Source organism: Hemiscyllium ocellatum, chromosome 25 (genome assembly GCF_020745735.1).
Source record: "Hemiscyllium ocellatum isolate sHemOce1 chromosome 25, sHemOce1.pat.X.cur, whole genome shotgun sequence".
Lineage (NCBI taxonomy): Eukaryota > Metazoa > Chordata > Chondrichthyes > Orectolobiformes > Hemiscylliidae > Hemiscyllium > Hemiscyllium ocellatum.
In genome coordinates, this window is record NC_083425.1 from 17,534,815 (window position 1) to 17,553,618 (window position 18,804).

Genomic DNA, 18,804 nt, shown 5'->3' on the forward strand with positions numbered 1-18,804 from the left:
CCCATTCCACAAGGTGTTAATTGCTTCTAGTCAATAACACAGCTGACATTGGGATGAGATTTTCTTTCTGCTTTAGGCCAGAATCTATAATCATTGGATGTTTGCTGAATGTGATCAAAAACCAAAATGTGAATGTCCCAGATCACATTCTCTCTCCCCCCATCCATTACTGAAGAAGACAAAATGGGCAAAGACCTAACATTGAACTACTTAAGAATTGAATGCAGGTCCAGTACTCAACAGCCATAGAAACCTATTTTTTTTAAATATCAGAAATGACTTGAAAAGGAACTTTAATTTTCTAGACATTTGTAAGGCATGAGAATAATTAAAGTATAGGCATCTAAGTAAAGACCAATCTATCCTGTGGCTAGATCTCTTTAATATGTTCTCATCTTTAACTGCTAGCTTCTATTTTCTACAGATATTTCAAGTGTATAAAACAAATACAAAGGCATAGATTAACAGCAGTAGGTGAATGATAGAGATCGAGCTGAGCATCATTGTACAAAGGAAAGGAGGTGGTCTTGGTGGTGGAATGGATGTAAAGAAGAATACTCAAGTCAAAAGCTTGGTTTTCATACTAACAAATGCCAATTAATATGACAACCAGGATCACGGAGTACAATCTCTGAACATATAAACTTAAACATCAGGGAAAAGACGATGATACCAGTCACCCTCCATTATCCCTGCTTCCGAAGGCACCCCATGCCTCAGTACATTAACATTATAAACTTTATCATACCTCAAAATCACTTTCCATCTACTTCATGAATCTTTTCCAGTCATGAGCTTCCACATGTACCTTCTTCTCTGACACTGTTTGCTCCATATTCCTCCATTCAACTAATAACAACCAGATTTCTAGTCATTATTTGATGGAACTCTCACCTTCAATGATTTCAACTTGTCTTAGACTTTGTTACATTTCTCTGGAAGTGCAAATTAATGTTATCAAATGAATATCACAAACATTAATTCTATAAATATTTTTCTTTTAGAGGAAACTAGATTCTCAGTTCAGGTTAGACATTTGTTTATATGCTGTTATTTCTAATTGTTTGTGCTGAATGACCTGCTTATAAATCAATTTTGTACAGTCACTTCCATGGCTTTGAGTTTTGAATCTTATTAACCTGGAATCTTGTGCTTACACTTGAATGTGTGTCTTCTTTCTCCTAATTGTAGAATCAGAGATCCAGTTTCCTTTTGTAGGTCCATCAATCTGTTATTGGGATAAAGAAATCAGAATTAATAACATAAACCCACTCACAAATGCAGATTCTGATCTAAACGAGGCAAAAATAAAAACAGCTTTATCGACCTTTCCATTTAAAGCACTCTTTCATGATTGAGAGTTGGAATGTTATGGAAGCTAAGCTCCATTATGCTCCAAAATATAACTTACCCAAGCATAATATGGTATTATATAGATTTAATAAAATGTGTAAGAATATGGAGAAAAAGCAGGAGACTGACATTAGGTAATGATGCTTATTTAATGAAGACACAATGAGCCAAATAGTTTCCTTTTGCATTGTAACACTATTGTAATAATTAAAAACATTACTAAACCTAGAGGTACAATAAGCAAAGGATGGAGAATCTTGACTGGTTGTGAATAACACAACCACTATTGAACAACAATTCAACAAATTATTGATTTTCATTTGCACCATAACACTTAGAACTTTAACTATATGTAGAGAAACAAAACAACAAGTCAATAAGAATTATATACTGGTGGTTACAAAAATGATGACTAGAGATTGGGCTAACACAGGCTAAGTGTTCTCCACTGAGTTAAGCAAGGCTTATCTGATCATCTGCTATTGAAGAGTTAATTAGAAATGCATACATTAGAAAGATATTTGCTTGTTAAACAGATTCTTTAGAAAAAATCATTGGCGAGGTTTTTTTCATTTTATGCTTTCCAAAATGTCTTTTCTAAAATAAAGTGGAAATACTTAAAGCTAGAACGCTTAGAAGAGTGACTCTTGAAAAGTGGTTAAGAGAAACAGAAGAATAGAAATGAGATAGATATTGAGAATTATTGTTAAGAAATCAACACTGAGAAGCTCCTGGGAGATTGATAAGAAGCAGACGTTGACTCCTATTTTCAAAAGAGTGGCAAAACAAGACTCAGGTAAATGTGGATTGATTTGTTTACCACCAATATTTCACAACAAGATGGAATTGATTATTATGGACAGCTTTAATGAGTAACTACATGATAATAACCAGAATCATAGAATCCCAACAGTGGAATTAGAAACCATTTAGACAATTGAGTCTGCACTAACCCTTTGAAGAGCATCCCACCTTATACCCGTAACCCCACATTACCCATAATTAACTCACCTAGCCTGTAAACCACAGGGCGATTTGGCACAGCCAAACCAGTCAACCTGCACATCTTTGAGAGGAAACCAGAGCACCTGGAGGAAACTCACACAGACCCAGGGAGAATGTGCAAACTCTCCACAGACACAAAGGTTGGAATCAAACCTGGGTCCTTGGTGCTGTGAGGTAGCATTGCTGCCTCGTGGTGTAACTAGGGAAACTAAATATCAACAAAGAAAGACAAGATCTCAACTGATCAACTTCTTTTATGTTTTCTTTTCAAGAAGCAATAATCTGACAAGGCTGGGATGAGTTCTATAACATAATGTACCTTGACTTCTAGAAAACCAGTTGACAAGTAAGATATTACTTTTGCCATATATCTGTGGTTGGGGAAGAGTCCTGCCGTCAAACCTTCTTTCCATACCGAGTCCAAGGGGTTTTGGTTAACAGTGGTGGGAGCTGAACCATTGTGAGTATTAAGAAGAAGAAGCCCTTGTGGTAACAAGATGTCATTTATTGAATAATAACAAGAGGTACAATTTACATTGGTTAGCTAGCAATACTTAAAAAAATTATCAGGAGCCAGACATGACACATCTGACTATTTCAAGATCTCAAGCTCTCATTCTCCACCTGAGATTATGTGTCATCATCAGATTGGGTGAAGACTAACAGAGTCTCCAATATTAAACATTTCAGAATCATTCTTCATATAACAACATTTAGCCTTAGAAACAACAAAAAGTTTGCGTAAAACTAAAGAATAGATAAGAAATTGGGTGAAGGACAAAAATGAGGAAAACTTATTAAGAGAGTTAAGTCAGGGTGGGACCACATGCTATGTGGAGTTTCCCAGGGATTGGAAATGAAACCTTACAAATTGGTAAAAACACATTTAATCAGAAAGAAACCCTCAAACTTATAATCAAATCTGTTCAGATGTTTCAAGAATTTTGTAATAAGTTTGATAAATTATATATAACTAAACAGACCAATGAAATTCAGTGTAGTCAAGCATGAAGTATTGAAAGTATCTGAATGTAATGTTGAAAGATATTGAAAGAGCTTTGTGGATTCAATAGTCCATACCTCCAATCACTGTAATCAATAATTATTGCAGCAAATACAGTCAAAATAAAGTACATAGGAACATAAGTACAGGAATAGGCCATTCAGACCCTCAAGCCCGTTCTGTTATTTAATGAGATCATGGCTGATCTGTGGCCCAACTCCATATACCTGCTATTGGTCCATATTCTTTCAAACCTTTGCTTTCCAAAAAAAAACTCTCACAAATTTAGAAGGAACAACTGATCCAGCATCCACTGCAGTTTTTGGAAGAGAGTTCCAAACACCCTTCATGCGTAGAAGTGCTGTCTAACAATCCTCTTGAATGGTTTGGCTTTAACTTGTATACTATGGCCCCTAGTTCTAGAATCCTCAACCAGTGAAAATACACAATCACAATGGACTACAATGGACACAATACAAGGAATGGACTTCTGACAAAATAGTGGAAGTCACTGCTTGAAATAATTTAGGTTGCAGCTGGACCAATGATAATGATGGGAAGGGATAAGCGCTTTAAGAAGGAGTTAGTCACAAATAACCAAACCATCTTCATTATATCAATTTGATGGTCTTGTAGTCTCATAACGCTTTTTCAATTTGATTTTAGAAATGGTTCAAAGTGATATTGTAGTTAAGAGATGTATTAGTGTCATAGAGTCATACAGCACAGAACAGATTCCTCTGACATAGTCCCATTTGCCAGCATTTAGCTCATATTCCTCTAAGTTGAAAAGTGTGGTGCTGGAAAAGCACAGCAGGTCAGGGAGCATCTGAGGAGCAAGACAGTCAACATGTCAGGTATTAGCCCTTCTGATGAAGGGCCTATGCCTGAAACATCGACTCTCCTAGTCCTCAGATGCTGACTGGCCTGCTGTGCTTTTCCAGTGCCACACTTTTTGACTCTGATCTCCAGCATCTTTAGTTCTCACTTTCTCCCATATCCCTCTAAACCCTTCTTATTCACATACCCATCCAAATGCCTCTTAAATGTTATAATACTTTGTATAACATTTGACAGCATGGCAATTGCTTATCCTGAAATAGATGTTTTTTCCACTTGCTGTTTTATCAGCTATTAGACTAGCCAGTAGAAGGAAGTGCCCAGGAACACTGCAGCTCAGTCATTCCAGGAAGGAGACTTAGAAATCTGGATTAGAGTGGGCACAAACTTATTTGTGGAAACTACTTCTTGTGGTAATTGAGAATAAAGATTTGCTCTTGTATCAGCTCATATTGTTCCATGGGTCTCATGGTTAATTACACATTTATGTAGCACAGATCTACTTTAATTGAATTTTTGTTTTAGGGATTGTCGATATTCTGGCACTCACATTTTAGTAAAGAGATTCCTGAGCAGCGTCAGAATAAAAAGTGCTGAGGAAACAACACCTTCTAAAATTCATCGGGAAATTCATTTATTGAAGGTGGAGTAGATTACCTCTATTATATTAGTGATGGAACAGCATGATGTCTCTAGAGGTGGTCTGTGTCCACAGCCAGTGATTCTGTCTCCTTTGCACACTCAGAAGCATTGTGATTGCAGTGTCGGTATTCTAAGGAGGTTCTGTATGCTATTATGTGAAAATAAAACAAAGAACTGTAGGTGCTGACGATCTGATACAGAAACAGAAAATACTGGAGAAACTCAGCAGGTCTGGCAGCATCTGTCAAGAGAAAGCAGATGTAACTCTTTGGCTCCAGCAGAAATAGCGCTGCTGGAACTGAATTGTTATATCCCCTTTCTTTCCACAGATGCTGCCAGAGCCGCCGAGTTTCTCCAGCAATTTCTGCTTTTGTTTCATGCTATCATGTGATTTCTGTACTAATGACACATACAGAGAACAACCGCACAAAGTGATGTTGCCACAGGGAAGATAAAGTTGCACTGATACAGAAGACTAAGGTCAAAACTGTGCAACTCATATTGTGCTGACACATTCCACAATGGGCCAGGTATTCAATGTGTCTTCTCACACACTCATTTTGTATATGCTGTTACCATCAATAAAAAAAAATTAAAACAGCATAGAACAATATTTTGAGAAATATGACAAGTTACAATAATAAATGCTTTCTGCTCTGTGGTTGAATCTTTCTGGATTTTCTGTAAAACAAAAAGCAACAAAGACAACGTATGAATCAGAGATTTCATTCTAATCTTTATTTATAATAAGTTTCGGGAAAATGTCTCCAACCAGGTCTCACAGAATACATACGGCATGGAAAGTCTGTTCCATAGGGGCAACTTGCAAAATAAATCATGAGCTCTAAGGGGTATTTATTGAAAATAAACCATTGCTTCTAAAGCAGGATGGAAATTATCCATCAATTACTGCAGGGTTTACATTTAATTTATTTTTTTGGAAGTTTAAACTGCTCTCCAGGATTTGTTTAATAAAAATCAGAAGGAGCTATGAGGTCATTCATTATTAAATTTTAATGACGTGTAAATAATTATATTTACGGCTTTTCCATAACTTCGGGAACTCAATGTTTTAGCACACATAATAGTTGAGGTGTGAAATATAGTCTCAGCCCTGACATTGTTAATCCATTTGTATGCCCGTTTATGCATAAAACGAAACAGGAAAACACCTCACATAAAATTGTTCAGCAAAAGGAACAAATATAAGAGGAAAAAGAAACATATTTCTCGGCCCAGGGCTTCTTTTCCTACACAGTGCGTTTGAAAGAAATTTTAAAAACAAATAGAAAGTGCCAGCCATTCTTTATCTTACCTGGAATAGGATACACTAAATTCCATTGGCTATGCCCAGGCGCCAACGATAGAATATGAAAAATGGCACCAGCAGCTCAATAAAGTGATTACTGGAAACTTCAAAGCTATAAAAACTAAACGGCAAAGGATGTATGTAATACATTATACGATTTAAGGCTGAAGGGAGCTAAAAACAGGGAAGGGGAAATAGAGAAAATTGAAAGGCCCTGCTGTATGTGTGCCAGAAATTCAGTACCAGATAAGGCCTGGGGTTGCTAGGGCAACCAAAGTCTGCAGGAGCCAGCATCTTGCTAGCAAACCACAAGATCAACAAATGGGTGTGCAAATATGCTGATATTTGGGGAAATTAATGAATATGGTTTACAAGGATAATAAAAACATTTTTATCCTGTTTCGTAATGAGTAATATGAAAATGAACTGATTGATGGCTGGTTTCTTTCGGAATTTTTATTTCTTGGAAGGAGTAAGCTGATGGTCCGGCTTTAAATTTAAAAGAGAAATAAGAAAGATTCACCTTGAGCATGTTAGAGTCTAAAATTGTTAGCTCTCTCAGAATGATATTGCATTTTGACTTGTGATGCTGCCTCTGAATCAGATTACTCCCTTATCAACAAGTTGCATGTGTAGCAGAGAAATGTCCTTTATGTAATAAAAAAATGTGCACTAGCCAAAAGAGATATTACTAAGAGTGATTAAGACATTGGTCAAAGAGATGAGTCTTGAGAGAGCTAAAAATTCACAATTATATTTCCTATCTGTTATCATTCTCATTAAACGTACAAGCTATAAGACTAAACTAATCAATGAAAGCATCCTTCTTCTTTAAATTTCCCATGTCTTCCTGGATGTACAATGACTAGCAGTTCACTGGATATAGAAGTCAAATTTGATTTGGCAATTCCCTCTACAGCACAAATGCAGGTTAAAGAGCAGACATTTAAGGAGAATGAATACAGATTATTAACTTACCGAAATCTCACTGGTACAATTGTTAATATTGATCTCACCTCTGGAAAAAGCATGTCTGCCAGGAACAACAGAGTGAGATCGGGCTAACTGTTTATCCAAAGCTCCGATTAACTGAAGATTTGAAAACATTCCAATTTGTACTCTCTGTATTATGAATATGCTTTAAGAGTAGAGTAGGGTGGGGTTGCCCTTTAAGAGCTATTTTTGGAAGCATTTTAATTTCTGTTGCCAATTTTTGCGCACCCTTATGTACCCAGAAATCAGTGCTGCCTTTGTCCTTTCCTGCCCATTACATAAGGACAGAACATTAGGTGTTTTCTTCTATGTCTTTTCTCTTCTTGGTGTAAAGCAATTCCACCCTCAGGAACCTGAAACAACTATTGGGAAAGTTGAAGGGGAACAATGTGGTATAGCTGGAATTCAATGACATCAGAACAGTGAAATCTGCATTTTATTTGACTGGTCTCTGTACAGAAATATGTGACAAGTTCATCACCTGTATTTAGGATAGCGAGAGATAAGAAATAAAGAACAGGGTCAGTCATTTAGCTGCTTAAGATGGTTTCACATTGAATTTGATCACGGCTGGTCTCCCGCAGGTCTCTAACATTTTTATTTTGTAACTTTAACACCCTCAACTTACAGAAGTCTAGCTTTTTTCAGATTTGTGATTTGCAATTATTCAAGGTTTAACAGCTCTTAAAGGGAAAAAGCCAACCAGTTCACGTGCTTATTTTATAATGTTCTTCTGGCAAATTTCCATAGATTCACTTCCCAGTATTTTGTTGTTAAATCAGTTTGCATAGGGTTAATGAAATAACTGCATAGAGGCCAGTATCCCTTCACCAAGTCACCCTGTATTTATATGTACACAGTACACTGGCTGTAGCCAGCCAGCTTAGAGTCAATCTCTGAAGTGAGGAGATTCTGAATCCCTTTTTTTAAATTTTAAACAGTATACAATTTACAAACAATTAACATTCAAAGCTGTATACAGAGAAAGATGAAATTACAAGGGAGAGGAGCAGCAAAGCCAAAGCCCAATCCCACCGTTCAACCCGTTTCCAGGGAAATGAGGACAAACCTCAAATCCCACCTTCAGTCATCACAAAGGTAGCAGTAACAAAAACATACTAGACAGTGCAGTGATTTAAGAAACAGTGCATAGAATACAGACTGCCTCACCCACCCCCAGGGACTCACCCATCTCTCCAACCTTCCAGCCACTCTAAGGCAGCCTGCCCCTATACCCCTTCTGGCTCTTGGTCTGACCTGACACAGCTTCCAGTCGCACAGCCCATCCTGCTTCCCACCCATCCCCACCAGGAAAACAGCAGTCAAGATGGTCTATCACCTTTCTGGCTTCCCTAACCATCCTTTGTACCTTCTAGGACACCCGTCCTGGTATCTGCCTGGGGTGGAAGTGCTGAGGATGGCCTACCCACCTTCCAGCTCTCAGTCTTTCCCTATGTACCATCTGGCTCTCACCCATCTTGATGTGCCATCCAGCCTGTGGACTGCCCCGACACACCTTCTGGCCACCTCTAGGCCAGCCCATCCCCTTCTCTGGGATGACAGCGCACAGGGCACCCCACAAGCTTTCCGAATCTCAGCCTGCGCCTATGCACCTTCTGGCTCTCGGCTGCTCTGACTTACCTTCCACCCACCTCAAGGAGAGCCCATCCTGATTACCCTTTCTCAGGATGAAAACGGCCTACCCATCTTCCGGCTCTCAGGGCATTCTACCCAATTTCAGGTTCACAGGACAGCCTACCCACCCTCCAGCTGTAGGAGCGACCAGCATCAAGGTGGCCTACCCACCCTCTGGCTCTTGGGGTGACAGCTTTCAGGACGACCTATGAGCCTTCCAGCTCACAGTTAGGCCTGCTAGACCCAGGGACACACGAGACAGTGCAGGTGATAAACCAAGCAAGCAACAAGACAGAGTTAATTATCAACAAACAGTGTCCCTCTGGTACAGAGTTCATTACTATAAACCATCCTCTTCAAAATGTAGACTCCATTGCCAAAAACAGAGTCCACAACTGAGGGCAGAGTTCACTCCTAAAGGCAGCAAATGCACATCTCACAGCACACAGGTGTTCAGTCTCCATAGAGTCCTGGCTCATCCACAGAGAACCAGGCCCACTCACATGAACACAGGACATTGTGAAGGTGCAGTTAACTCACAGGGGTTTGGTTCACTCCCAAAGGCAGGGTCCATTCCCAAACTCCAGGATGCAGCAAATGCTCATCTCCCAGCACACACACAGGTGTTCAATCTTTACAGAGGCCTGGTCCACTGACAATGGCCAGGCTTACCCACAGGAACAGCTCATCTGGAAAGGTGTATTTTCTCACAGAGGCTCAGTCCAAATGCCAAAAAAGTGAAAACTTTTTCAAAAAACAAATAAAACCAGAATTCAAGGGCTAAGCCCTGCCGCAAAATCAACATTGTCCTTTTCTCAAAGTAAAAGAGAAAAGAGGAACTCACAGGCTGTAACCAGCCAGTGATACAACAGTTTACTGATGACAGTTGAATTACATCTGAAACACATAGACTGTTTAGATCAGGCAGTTTAGAAATCAGTCCTCAATAAAGGAATACCAGTTAACAAACTGGCTATATAATTCAGCCAGCTCAGGAATCAGATTCTCCCAAAAACAAACAGAAACCAACAGCAGCAGTAACACACTGACTGTGGCCCAGCCAGCACAGAGTCAGTTCCCTAAACTGAGGAGACTCAATCTCCTAGTTATATCTGTCAGCCAGGGCTCCCTGATTAGCCCAGGTTAAGACCCCAATCAAGGATCTCACAGTCAATAAGATCCACCTGGTTCCAATCACTATACTAAGTAAACTGAATGTGCTTAAAATGTGCAGCATTTACAAAGTCTGGAGTGAATGGTTTGGAATGCATTTGACAGTGCTGGTTACAATTAGACCTATCTACTCCTTTACATGTTTTGTTTACATTAGGAAATGTTCCAGTAGTGTCACATCATGTTAAGATGATGCACCACTGGATGCAAGATTAGGAGTTCAATGCATCCCCAATCAGCAAATCTTTTCCTGAACTCAGTTATCCCATTGGGTGGGACATAGAGAGGAGCCGAGGAGCATTTTTACTATGAAAGTGATATCATAATAGAATTATTCTGAGCGAGTATTGCAGGGATCTAAAGGAACCCAGTGATCTCCTGGCTTGTTTCAATTGCCTATGAGAGTTAGTGTGGAATTTAACAGATTGTTTCCTTAAATTTGCTTGCAATTTTGAATTGATTTTCGACTTCTCTGAAGGAGATTCACCTGGGATGGACTGAGTTGTGAATTATACTATACAAGTTGTATGATTGGGTTTAATCTGATTCCATTTGCCAGCATTTGGCCCATATCCTTCTGACCCCTTGATATTCACATACCCATCCAGGTGCCTTTTGAATGTTCTATTCGTACCAGGATAAACTACTTCATCTGGCAGCTCATTCCATACAAACATGAAAAAGTTGCTCCTTAGGTTCCTTTTAAATCTTTCATTTCTCATCTTAAATGTATGCCTTCTGGTTTTGGACTCTCCTACCCTGGGAAAAAGACCTTGGCTAATCACCCTATCAATGCTCCTTATGGTTTTATAAACCTTTATAAGTTCACCCCTCAGCCTCTGACGCTCTGGGGGAAACAGCCCCAGCCTACTCAGCCTCTCCCTATAGCTTAAACCTTCCAATCCGGCAACATCCTTGTAAATCTTTTCTGAACCCTTTCAAGTTTCACAACGTTTACTTTATAGTAGGGAGAAATGAACATGGCATTCCAAACGTGGCCTCACCACTGTCCTGTACAGCCCTAACGTGACCTCCCAACTCCTATACTCAATGCAGTGCCAAGTAAAGGCAAGCATACCAAATGCTTTCTTCATTATACTATCTACTTGCGACTCCACTTTCAAGGTACTATGAACTTGCACTGCAAGATTGCTTTGTTTGGCAAAACTCCTCAGGACTCTAACATTAAATGCATAAGTCTTGTCCTGATTTGCTTTACTATTGATGTTGGGGTAGTCCATTCCCTAACAGGAGCATGTGATCCAGTGAACTGGATGCTTGTCTTGCCAAAAAGAATGCCTGACAGAAAGGGAGCACCTGAAACATTTCTTACTTCTGCCAGGACAGCTGTTGTGGTAGTCCTGAAGAAACAATAACCTGAATATTGCTTTATCTTCCCCTTCCTCATGTTGGGCTCCTCTAGCTATTACTCTGACTGAAGTTATAATTACTGGCAGACAAGTTATGAGCTCAGAGTTAAGAACATGGTGCTGGAAAAGCACAGCAGGTCTGGCAACATCTGAGGAGCAGGAGAAGATATGAGCTCAGAGCTGAAAATGTGTTGCTGGTTAAAGCACAGCAGGTCAGGCAGCATCCAAGGAACAGGAAATTCGACGTTTTGGGCCAGAGCCCATTAAGGAAACATCGAATTTCCTGTTCCTTGGATGCTGCCTGACCTGCTGTGCTTTAACCAGCAACACATTTTCAGCTCTGATCTCCAGCATCTGCAGACCTCGCTTTTTACTCGAAGATATGAGCTCATACAATTATTGGAAAGTGTCAGGAAGGGCTGAAGATGGTGGGGTGTTGCCACTGAATTAATAATCCAGAACTCCAGGCTACTGCTCTAGGGACTTGGGTTCAAATCCCAAAAGGTGAAATCTGAATTCAACAGTGCAAGCACTACTGAAGAAGGGTCACTGGACTTAAAACTTTAACTCTGTTTTTTTTGTCACGGATGCTGCCTGACCTGCAGAGTTTTTCCAGCAGTTTCTGTTTTTGTTTCAGATCATCAGCATTCTTTGTTTTATTTTACGTAACCACTGCTGTTAATGTAAAAATGTATTTGGTTGACTTAATACTCTTTGTAAAGAAATTTTTCATTCCCACTTGGTCTGGCCTACATTTAACTCTAAACTCACAGCGAAGTAGTTGACACTTAAATTTCCTCTGAGATGGGCACTAAATGGTTGCCTGTGTTCATCAGAAGTGTGCACATCTGATGAACACAGTTTCAATAAGCGAGATGCTGGATATCATCTTATAAAAGGTGTTGGTGACAGTCTGGTACAGGTTGTTAATAGGCAAGGTCATGATAGTCAATGAGAGAGCCCAGTGCAGATTCACGATGGTCAGTGATGGGGCCCAGCACGGACTCAAGGGTGCCCCGAATGAATATCTAATATTCACCACCATTTCTCATGCTTCATTGGAATTCTTAACCTTGCTGATGGGAGGCTGAGACAACAAAGAACTGTGGATGTTGGAAATCTGAAACAAAAGCAGAAATGGCTCGAGAAACTCAGCAGGTCTGGCAGCATATTTGAAGAGAAAACAGAGTTGATGTTTCGAGTCTAGTGACCCTTCTTCAGACCCAAGCGGATATAGCCTCTGAACCCTACACAGACCGCTTCTACCTTATTCCCCAAATCAATGAACAGGACTGACTAGGCAAACCCATTGATTCTGCCTGTTCCTGTCACATGGAATTTATTGCTTCCCACCTAGACGTGAACTTTTCTCCCCTTGACCAGTCCCTTCTCACTTACATCCACAATTCTTCTGACGCTTTACAACAGTTTTAGAATTTCCAGTTTCCATCTACCTACTTTTCACCATGGACATGCTCTCCCTCTAAATGTCCATCTCCCATCAGGGTGGTCTTAGGGGTCTCTAATTCTTCCTGGAAAGAAGGTATGAGCAGACCTATCCACTGCCAGCATCCTCTGCAATGCTAAGCTGCTCCAGTTCTGAAGAAGGGTCTCCGGACTCGAAACATTAACTCTGCCTTCTCTCCAAAGTTGCTGTCAAGAGTTTCTCCTGCAATTTCTCTTGTGTTAGGAATTAGTGCTGGCTCTTCCAGAATGATAAATCTAACCAGACACTCCTAAATATAAGTTTGTATCAACTACACAACCTTTACAGACTGCATTAAGAAAAATGACTGATTGTGGCTATTTGATATTGACACTTAGGATAATGAGTAATGCAAAATAAAAAAGATTTTCATGCATCAGTCTATTTGTGATGAATGTTGATAACATCATGCTATATTGTAAGATGTTGAACTTTTCCAAAGTATAGGCATTTTTCTACATTGTTCCAATCCATACAGCTATTGAAAGAAGTGATTAACTTCAACAGACAAGAAAAATTATAAAATTTACTAAATGTTAAATTTTGACAAAGGATTTGCAATTTTTATGTATGTGATGTAAATTGTACCTAGCAAACAGCACCATAAGGTTGTCAGATTATTTTTAATTAAAGATATACTCAGCTTGGACATTAATATTTCGAAAGGTAAAATGCATTTTTCCACTGTTCTCTGAGGTGCTTGAGATATGGAATGGCATTATTCAGGAACTGCATATGCAATAACTATATGATAGGATCAGTCAAATATGGAATAAGTGAAGCATGAACATGACTGTAGCTTGGTGCAGTCAACAAACATTCTGGTTCAGACACAATGCCGTGGTGTGGGAGGTTAAATAACTGCTTTGGTGGCCCAGGCCCCTATACTTCACCTGTGGAGACCCAAGTTCAAAATCTAACACACAAGAGGGCAATAAATGCTGCCAATTCATCATGGTTGCTGAGGGTCACAAGGTGGTGAACCCATAACAGCCTCAGTTTACCCCCCGGTGAACATGTGTTTATAATATAAACACAAAATAAATCCCTTCCGTGCACTACGCCCCAAGGTTAGTCCCATGCATCCTTGCCACCACAACCTTTAAAAATCAAAGTCATGTTTATTTAAATTGCTTAAATCTCATCTTTCAAAATAAAATTTAAATCAAGAATTCCCATGTGAATAATGGTGCATAATGAAGCAGAGTGACATCAGTAAGATATTGTGCGACAGCAAACCATTACACTGCACAGAATATCTAATGTTTTAAAAAAGAACAATTAAAGGCTCTCAAGGGCTTTGCTAGATATTGGAGAGCTTCACGGTCACTTCCTATTCCAAATTTGACTTATTCAGCACATTAACAAATTCAAATTTACAAACATCTTTAATGCATTGTTCATGTTACTGATCCCTATTTCATTCTTATACAGTACGAATTCAATGAGTTAAACCAACATGAAATGAAAATGCATTGATTAACATTTGAATTTTTATGATTGTTGTAAAACCAGCCTGTAGAATTATATTTATGAATAAAAGAAAATATAAACAAAAAGCAGGAAAAGACCCTTTAGTCCCGCAAGATCATCAAAGAATCCCGGTAATGTGGAAGAGAGCCCTTCGGCCTATTAAGTTCACACTAAGCCTTCGCAGAGCATCCCACCCAGATCTACCAGTCTACCCTATCTCTATGTTTCCCATGACCAATTCACCTAGCCTGCCTATCTTTAGACTGTGAGAGGAAACTGGAGCACCTGGAGGAAACCCAGTAAACCTTCTCTGAATTATTTCCGACACAGTTCTATCCTTCCTAAATCAAGAGACCAAAATTGTGCATGGTGACCAGGCTTGGTTTAACTGCTTTCATGTTACTTGAAGGTATAAAGTCCCACATGCCATCTTACTTGGGATCACATGCTGCTTTATATAAATGAATCCCCTTATTCTAGTCCAGCCACTCATGGGTTTGTCAATATAATAATTCCAGTTAATGGCTATCCATAATAGATGTCTATTGGATGCTTCAAAAGCACATTCTCCTTGGTTAGTTTCCAATGTTACAATGGATAACATTGGCGTTGCCACTTCAAATGAAGCAACCTGATGGAGGCAAAATACATATCAGCAGATGCATAAGAAAATGACAAACTATGCTTCCATTGACAAGCAGAAAAAAAGGAAAACGAAATTTAGATGTAAACATGTATAGATACAGGCAGATAGGGCTAATTGGACTGGTTGGACCAAAGGGTTTGTTTCCATGCTGCATGACTTTATGACTATGACTATATAACAGGTCGTGACTGTGCAAAAGAGAAAGATGGCTACGTTTTGTTTGAAAGGGATGCATTAGTAAAAGGTGAACGGGATCTATAAGAGCTATGTACAAGTGATCTAAATTAGGCATTCCTGTTAGGCCAAATGAGTCTAATTCTTACTTATATTTCTGGATTTGTTAGTTTATCTTGTTTCAATTCTGCTGGTTCATAGATTGGGAATAGAGGGTATTGAAGGAGGCAATAGGACTATTGTCCACTGATAGGTGAGCCAGCTTTCTATTGCTTCTTTTCAGAAAGGTCTGCCAAATTAAGTGTCAACCTGGCATTTAACTGGGCAAGGAGACCAGGCCTGAAATCCCATTCTCCCAAGTGCTGCCATATATCTTCACTGTATGAGCAGTGTTTGTGGCTGGACACCTACCTACAAGAAAGCCAGGATGAGTAAGGGGCCCAACAAGGTAGAGACAATGGTAGTGGGGGTCAGAGGATTGGGGGGACTGTGTGATAGGACAGTCCAACAGTGGCAGTAGGATGGCTCTCAATGAGCCAGCCACTACCGGTCTTTCAGGTACAAGATAGGACAGTCCTATTTGGGCAGTAGGGTGTCTCTCAATGAACTGAATCCTCACCAGCTTTCAGGTATGAGGTCCCACAATCAGAATGGGGGACACATCCTTGAAGGCTGCAAACAATGACAACTGGGCTTTTTTTTCAGATTCCACACAGGCCCTTTGGCCGAACCAGTCCATACCGACCCTCCGAAGAGTAACCCAGTTCCCTCTGACTAATGCACCTAACACTATGGACAATTTAACATGGCCAATTCACTTGACCTGCGCATCTTTGGATTGTGGGAGGAAACTGGAGCACCCAGAGGAAACCAACGCAGACACGAGGAGAATGTGCAAACTCCACACAGACAGTCACCCAAGACTGGAATCAAACCTGGGACCCTGATGCTGTGAGGCAGCAGTGCTAACCACTGAGCCATCGTGCTGCCCCTTTCTTTCCTGCTTTCTGACTTGGCAGGTCCTTCATCAGCATTAGGTGGTTACAGCGGTAGTGGGATGAGGTCTTTACATGTGCATTATTTGGCCAATCAAGACCCTCAAGTAGTGATTCAGTGTGAAGGATGACAACAAACCTCCACCCCTTCCCGTAATCGGGGCAGAGGGGAGGAGCTAACAGGGTCTCCACTTGCCACACTTCATCCAGATTAAATGCCCCAAACCACCAACCTCACCCAGGGTGGGGAAAAATGTCAATGCAGAGTAGACACTATGGTGTCCTTATTGTTTGTTGACTTATTTTTAAAACAAGATACAACAAACGATGCCTCCTTCCACCTATCCCACCTCCATCGCCCCTCCCCCTAGTCCCTCCTCCCTACCTTTTATCTCAGCCGGCTTGGCTCTCTCTCTCTTATTCCTGATGAAGGGCTTATGCTCGAAACGTCGAATTCTCTATTCCTGAGATGCTGCCTGGCCTGCTGTGCTTTGACCAGCAACACATTTGCAGCTGTGATCTCCAGCATCTGCAGACCTCATTTTTTACTCGAAGATTTTAACCTACTGCGAATCCTCTTACAAGGATGCCTTCCTTGAAGAAGCTCTCTTCCTCCCTCTACAAGGATTTCAGTGAGTCCCTCTCTCACTGCACCCCCCAGGTCATCTCCTCTGCACAGAAGCTCTTCAGCCACGTTCTCAAACAGACCCGTTACCACAGCCACATCTCCTTCCTCAACTCAGCACCGCCCTCCTAACCTGCAATCCTCTTCCTGACCTCTCCGCCCCCACCCCACTCCGGCCTATCACCCTCACCTTGACCTCCTTCCACCTATCCCACCTCCATCGCCCCTCCCCCTAGTCCCTCCTCCCTACCTTTTATCTCAGCCAGCTTGGCTCTCTCTCTCTTATTCCTGATGAAGGGCTTATGCTCGAAACGTCGAATTCTCTATTCCTGAGATGCTGCCTAACCTGCTGTGCTTTGACCAGCAACACATTTGCAGCTGTGATCTCCAGCATCTGCAGACCTCATTTTTTACACAACAAACAATCAGATTACTTTGATACTGTTTACGTTAGTTATGGTTAGTGTCAAAGCTTTAGTGAATTACGCAGTCATTGTAATTCTAATTTCAATGCATTACAACCGTGATGAGACATCAAAATGTGTGATATTGTATATAAAGTGCTATGGTATAATCTAAGTTCATGGAAGGTGTTACTTCAAGCAAATTTGATTAATTTCATTGCAGTTTAATATGTCTAGAAGTGTAACATTGTTATGCCTTTGTTCAGGGGTCTGTGTTACTATAATCACTGTGTTAAGTGTAATGTAATATCAGTCACTTTGGTCATTTCAGTGCAACATTGGAAGAAACGTAGGAACATAAGAATTAAGAGCAGGAATGTACAATTCAGTCCCTTGAGCCTGCTCCAGCATTTGATACAATCATGGCTGATCTCATCTCAGCCTGAATTCCATTTTCTTGCCTATTCTCCATAATCTTTCAACCCATTACTAATTTAAAATCTATCTTCTCCTTAAATTGACTCAATGTCCCACAATCCACCACATTCTGTTGTGGTAAATTCCACAGACTCACTCCTCTTTGAGAAAAGTAATTTCTGCTTATCTCTGTTTTAAGTCTGCTACCCATAATCCAAATCTGTGTCCTCACAGTTTAGATGCTCCATATGAGGACATTTATTTAGCATCACATACCTCAATTACATCTCCTCTCAATCTTCTAAACTCTAGACAGTATAGGCCTAATCTGCTCAATCTCTCTTCATAAGATAAACCCCTTATCTCTGGAATCAATCTAGCGAGTCTCCTCTGAATTGCCTGCAAACCAATTACTTTCTCCTGTCAAGTAAGAGGACCAAAATTGTGTGTAGTACCCTAGGAGATGAGACATAATGTTGGGGTAAGTCCAGAAAGGAGCTTTCATCAGAACTTGAACACAATGGTCAGTACTTGGAACTATCAATATTAATTCTAAATTCCAAAATAGGGATAGGCTAGATTTCCAGTACTCTCGCCTCATACCTCAATAGAGGCAGAAATATCACTGAAATAGACAAATAAAACTTGCACCCATTCCCAGATGATACTGTCCTTTGTTCTTCTTCAGAGTAAGGTGGGTGAGAAGGCATATAACTGAATCAATAGAGAGTGAAACTGAAACAGATCATAGACATTTCAAGTCCAAACCCACAAGCTTTTTAAAGATTGTGATGTCACCTGCCTCAACTTCCTTACCAGGCAGTGCATTCCAGACTCCCACCACTATCTGGGTAGAAAGAAATTTCCTCAAATCCCCTCTAAACCTCCTGCCTTTCAGCTTAAAAGAATGTACCTTGATATTGACTCTTCAACTAAATGGAGCATCTGCCTCCTATCCATCCTGTCCATTTCCCTCATAAGCTTATACACCTCTATCAAGTCCCTTCTCAACCTTCTCTGCTCCAAAGAAAATAAGAGAACGAAGAAGGGCTGATGCCCGAAACGTTGATTCTCCTGCTCCTTGGATGCTGCCTGACCTGCTGCGCTTTTCCAGCAACACATTTTCAGCTCCAAAGAAAATAACCCAACTTTATCCAGCCTCTCTTCACAGGCGAGAAAGAAATTATTTTCTCAAAGTACAAAAAATATTTGAGATAACTGGTCAGGTAAACACATTGGGGCTATGCAAAATACATTTGGA

The 18,804-nt window shown here is 40.2% G+C and overlaps 1 long non-coding RNA gene across 1 annotated transcript in view; it reads right to left on the minus strand.

The window, feature by feature from the left end:
- Positions 1-783: 783 nt before the first annotated feature.
- Positions 784-18,804, minus strand: part of LOC132827712 (uncharacterized) — a 42,977-nt gene continuing 24,956 nt past the window's right edge. Inside the window, exons 2-3 of the long non-coding RNA XR_009646033.1 lie at positions 1,158-1,228; positions 784-849 (exon numbers count right to left, since the gene is read on the minus strand). This is a non-coding gene — a long non-coding RNA (uncharacterized LOC132827712). The remainder of the gene's footprint in view (positions 850-1,157; positions 1,229-18,804) is intronic.